This window comes from Streptopelia decaocto (genome assembly GCF_964273445.1).
Source record: "Streptopelia decaocto genome assembly, chromosome: 11".
In the NCBI taxonomy this organism is placed as follows: Eukaryota; Metazoa; Chordata; class Aves; order Columbiformes; family Columbidae; genus Streptopelia; species Streptopelia decaocto.
Window position 1 is genome coordinate 20,267,230 of NC_138666.1, and position 7,031 is coordinate 20,274,260.

A 7,031-nucleotide genomic window follows, 5' to 3' on the forward strand; every position below is an offset into this window, starting at 1 on the left:
TAGAAATTTAAGGCTCAGCCAGATGAAAGCCTGATAGAACAAAATAACCATGATTTATTAGTGGGGTACATATTGGGTCTTAAACTGATGTTTATTGGGAAAATCCGGGAAGGGGAAAACCAGTCAAACTACTGATTAATGAAGGCACAATGGCAGAAGCAGCCAAGGTAGCTCCTGCCTGGTAGGACAGAGTAAAACGACCGTGCTCTCTCATTACCCTGCTGCCCCCTACACCTGCGGCAGGGGACCCTTACACCCTGCTGTCCTGGAAAACAACCGACCAACCAACCTTGGTGCTCCTTTAGGGAAAGACACCGTTTCCAACAACACACTAGAACTTAACACCATCTCTAAACAGACATAACGCACATTTCTAAGCGCGAGTGTACAGGGAGTGATAAATTGAAGGTTTGGGTTTTAGTTACATTAATAATACATATAGAAATGCTATTTGAAAATAAGAAAGTGATACATTTTATGCTGTGCAGTTTTTGGGGGAGGAATGGAAAGAAGAAATTGAGTTTTATTTTTCTTCTGTAACGCTGGGTCAAGGTGACTCCAGCATGAGCTGGAACAACCCCACTGGCAAACTCCTACGCACCTACCTTGTGCTGCTCCAGCTCCTCTCCCCAGCTTAGTCATTTCTGCAAGCACATCGGGGAGAAAGCTCGGGGAGATAAGGCACAGGATTGCCTGTTCCCTCCCTAGGATGGCCCGGGCGTGACATGGGAGCTCTTTCCATTCCTTTGTCCAGTCTCCTGAGCAGAGTAAAGGATTTCAGTGGGAAAACTGCGCCTAAGGATGTAGTTGTAAATCATGGAAGAAACAGCTGGAGCAGAGCCTTCCATTTGTTATTACTCAAAAGAAGGCAAGCGAGCTATTTCTTCTGAACTTCAGCAACCACACAAATTTGACATAAAAGCAGAGTGTGAACATTTGCATTGCGGCGTGAGTTTGCTCAGCTGTACTGTTACAGGATGGCAGACCACGGGCATTCTGAGCGCTGCATGGTTAGGGAACGCACGCCTGACTCTGCGCCCGCTCTGCTTTGTGTTACAAATGCTTGATTCATCCAGCGAATGAAAAATCCTAGCATGAAGGCAATCGGGAAACGAACGTGGAGAATGCTGCACCCTTTGCAAGGACAGCTCACACGCATGGCTGCTTTTCCTGGGAGCTGTCGTGACAGAAAACTGTAGTGATGCACTTGGGGATACTGTCTACGAGATGGGAATGGGACATTGCTTAACAAAGCAAGGCTACAGGCTTCCCAGCATACCACTGTGCTGGCAATTAAATACGCCTCTGAGCCACATGTGACTGTGCCTTAAGAAATCAGTATGATTCAGAATTATTTGGGTAGAGGAAAATATTCCCTTAAAGGATCCTGCCCAGGCTCCTCAGCGCACGGGAGGCGGGAGAGGAGAGTTTCCCAGTCCTTGTGCAAAGGTGAACTCTGCCCAGAAAGAAGAAATCCAAGCCCACTGCAGCCACCTAAGGGCATTCCACCAACCAACATGGAAAATTAATTAAGAGTGTGAATCATTTTCTGAGACTTACTCAGTTTTGTACAGCTCTAGCGTTTGTCTTTTCTGTCAGTAGAGAAGCTCCTCATCCAACAGTGTTTATAGCCATGTTTCCATAGAGCCCTGGCGTGCAGAGCCAGGTTGTGCGAATGACCTGCAAGACCTGTTTATAGACCTCCATTACAGAGCCTCTCATTTCTTGCATGATTATTGTAGGTGTCAAATAAAGCTAGATTACCTGTTTTATGTCTTAGAATGATAAGCAAGCCAAAGCAAGTTATTTGGCTCATGTAGTTATGCAGGTATACCTATATATATGCACACATACATTATTCCAAGCACTCAAGGCAATCTTACAGCCTTTCTTGTTGAGATTTTGAAATCTCGTCATTTTACCAAAATGTCCCTCTTGGTAAGGTGTTGCTGAATTTTAGCTTCTCCGGCTGTGCTGCGGCGCTGGCCCGCAGGAGTTAACAGGGGACAGCGCGGGCACAGCCCGCTGGCTTCATGGGGGCAAGAATCCCTCCTCCCAGCAGCCTGGCGCGGTCCTTGCTGATGGAAAGGATGTCTCCGTCACAACGCAGTTTGGCACAACGGTGATGCCTGCAATGGTAACAGCAGGCGAAGCATGTGCTGACAGAGCTCATTGCTGGGAAGCTTATAAATGATTCCTGGCACCACTGTTGGCAGTGGCCAGTGTTACCAGTCCTGCCATTGCATAACATCTGCACTTTACCACAATCACCAAAACAATCAAGCAAGAGAAGCATGCTAACGCTTGTTGGAGAATAAACTCAGCAGTCACTCTAATATCACACACTTTTCCAGCTCGCAGCTCCAGCTCCTCCCGTGCCCGGGACGAGTGGCTCCTGCGCCGGTCCCGGGTCCCACCTTCCCGGGCGTGGTGGGGCCGACCCGGTCCCCGGGCACGGACGTGCTGGGGATGCGCTGACTCAGCGATGCGCGGCTGATTGCGCGCGGCAGTTTCAGCCAGCCAGCTCCAGCTCGCGTATAATGTGCATTTACCAACAAACAGACACAACCACAAGCTTCTTTTATAAATGGATTCCAGAGCCCGGACGGCAGAGAGCTGGCTCAGGCTGGAGACTCGCACGGTGCAAATGAGGGTACGTGGGAGGCCTGTGCAACGATGGCCTTTGCGCTCCCACAGCTTGGGTCAGCTAAATTCTCCGCAAAGCCCCATTCCTCAGCATAATCCAGAGATGCTCGCAGGCTGCTCTAATTAAAACAGATTGCCACAGCCCTGGGGAGGCGGTTGCAGGAAGCGGACTTCACTTGGACCTGGGGAAGCTCTAGGAAAACCCCATTTCTCTTCCACCTATTCTAATATATTAATTTAGGTCCTCAAAGGTTCTACTTCTCAAAGGTATGCCCGAAAATCCAACAGATTCAAGTCCCTGCATGAGAAACCCTAGACCAAAACAGCCCTTGCAAGAGTCTCAAGTCTTCACCTGAGAGCATCGTGCTGTCTTTCCCCAAAACAAAGATGTTCTCACTGACATGCTGCTCCTCCCAAGCAACGAGGTGACATCCCCCGAGAGGGTGTTCAGAGACTGCTGGGCCTGATCCAGAATCAACTGATGTACATGGTGAGTCTTTCCACTGATCCCAAAGAGGTTTGAGTTAGACCCAGACGTCAAAGCCAACACCACAAGCTCCGCCTGGAAGCCAACACGCAGCCAAGCACCAACTCCTCAGCACGGGTGCCCTGCGCGTACAGCGAGGTGCCCGCTCACCCAGCACGCTGCCCTGGCACCCGCGCCCCCTTTCCCAGGGGATGCAGCTCCCTTTGCAATGCAGCTCCCAAGTCTTCACTGACAAACACACGGACAACAGCACCAAGGTCCACAGCCGCCAGGAAAGGCCGCAGCCCTCGCCACCAGGCACGGACAGGGGGGAAAAAAAGGACAAAAATCAACAAAGCAACAAAGTTCCCGTACATAAGCAATGGGGTCTCCTAGCTCTCGGCCCATTACATTAAATAGTAGAAAAATCTTTACTCCTCCACAACCAAATGGAGCACAATGACGACACAATGGCCTCAGTGCTTTAATCAGCAGGCCAAGTCAAGCCTTTTATTCCTTTGTATATTCCAGTCAATGGAAAGTTATTGCTTAATTAACCCCCTTGAATGAATACCTGATAATTAATAAACCCATATACTGTACCCCAAGGCTTTGAGTTTAAGAAATCTCTTCTGTTCAAGTATGAAAAAAGAAAACATGCTGAACTAATGGGAAATAATTCTGGTAGAAGGCAAACCAATTAGGATTAGTGAATTCCATTTCATTTAAAGTTCCAAGATAGAGAAGTAATTTATCTAGTAAATTAATAGTGTTAGTGACTTTCCCAATATATTAGCAAGTCTTTCGTATCATATTAGTGAAAACCAAGCTGGCTTATACAATAAAAGACTTATTATAAAGGTATGAAGGTTACTAATGTGATAAGATTTTTGCATCCAATTAGTATGAAAAGAACGTTGCTCTAAAATGGACTTTTGCATCTATTTATATGATTACCCAGCCTACTGTAGAGGCCACAACTTTTATCTCAGCAAAATACTAATTCTCCTTCCAAATTTGGAGCTACTGTGTGTTGTGTTCCTCATGCAAAGCTGCATGTGCAGCCGTATCTGCAGATCTGCAGGGTTAACTGACCCAGATTATTTGGTCTGGCTGCAGCGTGTTGAGCACAACATCACCGTGGTTTTGCACGCTCCTAACTCTGGATCAGCTAGAGACTGGTCTAATCAGATACAGCAGCCTGAAGGCAAAACAGTTACACTGAAATTATCATATGGAATCAAGCCAATGCTCCATCTTGTCTGGTATCCTGTCTTCATCAGTTACTATAATAGATCCTCCCACCCTTCTCTGGAGCAAGGTGAAACATACCTGCTGCGCTGAGCTGATGGAATCACCTACTTGTACAGGCATTTCTTCAGAGCCTAACCAGATACTGGATTCCTGAACGAAACAGCAAGGTTTATGGCATTTTTTAAAAATCCCGAATAATACATTTTATTATGATAACACAAACCCACATAACTATCCCCAAGTAGGGCTGCGCTAATGTATCAGTGAGTTCTAGAGCTGAATCTTCAATGGTGTGAAAAGGCATCCACTCTGGTTCATTTTAAAATGTGCTGTCTTTTACACTGGATAATTAGACCTCATATGAACACAGCTCTTTTTTCCACCCCGTGCAAAACCTGAGCTGTCTCTCAATGCCTTTGCTGTGGGCACAGCAGCAACAGAGCGACCTGCCTTCGGTGCCAAATGCAACCGAGGTTGCACACGGCGGCACACAAAAATGGGAAAGAACCAAAAAGAGCTTTTGCTACATTCATTTGACCCATTGTTGTACAAATGAGTAGAATTTTAGATCTGCATATTGTTAATCTTGTTTATTCTTACAAAAGCTCTGGAGTATCTGCCTATATATAATACACGGCTTTGCAGTGTGTTTATGCACAGCCTTGGGGAAGAAGCTTTTCAGATCATCACAGAATCCCTTCCTATGGGGTTGGCAGCAGAATTGTACAGAATCAGAAACGTACACATGGGTACTTAGAAATCAATTGTATTAGACAATATAATTGGTGCTATTTTTCATCTTTAAAGTTCTTGCAAGAGTAGTTTCCTTAAGTAGATCACATCAGTAAAGTAGGAACAGATGCAGTCGATTGTCCATCGTTCGGGTCGAGGTATGGGTGATAAAGACTGATCACAGTCAGAGGATGTTAATGTGAGAAGATATATTCCTCCGCACTCCTCCAGAATCAGAGCTGTGACTGATCTGATTCATCCTGCACCCTTAAATCACTGCAAATCACCATAGCCTGGATTTCAGACTTATGCCCTACTATTTCATTCCCATGAAAAACACAGCATCACATACACCAGCCTGGAACTGCAATACTCACACCACCACACTTCCCAGCCAGAGATCACACAGAGCAGTCCCAGGCGTGTGCAGGGAAAAGGTGAGCTACACATCGGGGTTTATACTGACACATCCAAATAAAGACTTGAAAAGATCAGGACAAATTCCTGAGAAGACATAATGCACTTATTTTTCCTATAAATTCAGAGCAATGGAATTCCTGGTGCAAGGTCAGTCTTCTAAGAACTCAAAAAGCTGCATGTTTTCCTGCAACAGCCTGAGCCACCGTCGAGACAACGGCTACAGTTAAATTTAATACAGAACCTCTGCCTCCCCGAGTGTAGGCAGAATAATTATGCAAGCGTAGTAACCGGTATATTTAACTTCGTTTATTGGCTTTGTGGGGGTGAGAAAGAATCACACGTCATTAAAGCACACTCTAAGCACACAGCTAGCCAAATCTGGGCCTCTTGTTGAAACATCAGATCGTGGCCATGTCTGGATGGAGACCATGGCAAAAATTTGAGGGTTTAAAATTGTTTCAAGGATGGAGGCAAAAAGGAGGAAACAGTGAGGATGTCAAAGACAAAATTGGGAACAGAGAAATAAAGAGAAGCGGAGAGACAGTGGGAACAGGCACAACAAATACCTTTTGAACCTACAAGCTACAGAGATCTTAACAAGGAGAAGGCATAAGGGAGGGATGGAGGCTTGGGCCACGGTGACAGAGCTGGTGGCGTGAGCCAAGCCCCAGAGCAGATGGAGAAGCAGCCCAGGTCACCGGTGGCACCGGTGGAGCTGCTGGAAGAGCAGCTGGAGGAGGAGGCGGGTTGGAGAGCACGAGTTCTGGGTGCTGCGGGAACAGAGAAGGAGCGACTGCCTGTCAGAGCGGCACATAAAGCAAGACAGCCGAGGAGAGAGGCCATGGGAACAGCAAACGCCGCGCTGGCTGCGGGGCTGGGGAAGGCAAGAACAGTCATAGGAAATCAGATGATGATTTGATAAGGGAAACTCAGATTCAGAGGTCAAAGGGGAAAAAATTGTTGGTGAAAAATAGGTCAAGGGCACAGCCTGCCTTCATATTTTGCTTTTCAAACCTTTAATTTAACAGTTGCTAATGACAGACAATGCACAAAATGACTTTTGTATTACCCTCCAACACTGATGTAAAAATAGGCATAATCCTGTTTTTGTGATGATTAATGCAGTGTGAAAAAGATAATTAAATGAGGCCTGGTGTACTTTTGCTTTCTATGCCTCACTGCTACCTTCCCTGGCTCCTGCTCAATCTCCTTGAAAATCTATTAAGCTCTGCTACCACCATTTTATCACTTCCCTGCGCCAGGCTGGACGTGCCCTCCCTGAGCTTCAGCCCCGGAGCGGCTCCCGAGGGGTGCGGAGCAGGAGCGAGCGCTCGCTGCGCCCGCCACCGCCTCCCGCAGCGCCTGACCCATCAGTTCCCACCCACAGTTTTTAGTGGTAATTAATTCATTAGCTAGTTCATGCAGTAATAGCAAGTTTGAGCCCTTCACCTGGTTAGAGAAGCCTTTGGCAGCAGAGCTGACCGCTGAAGGTGAGGCACTTCACCAGCTCTCA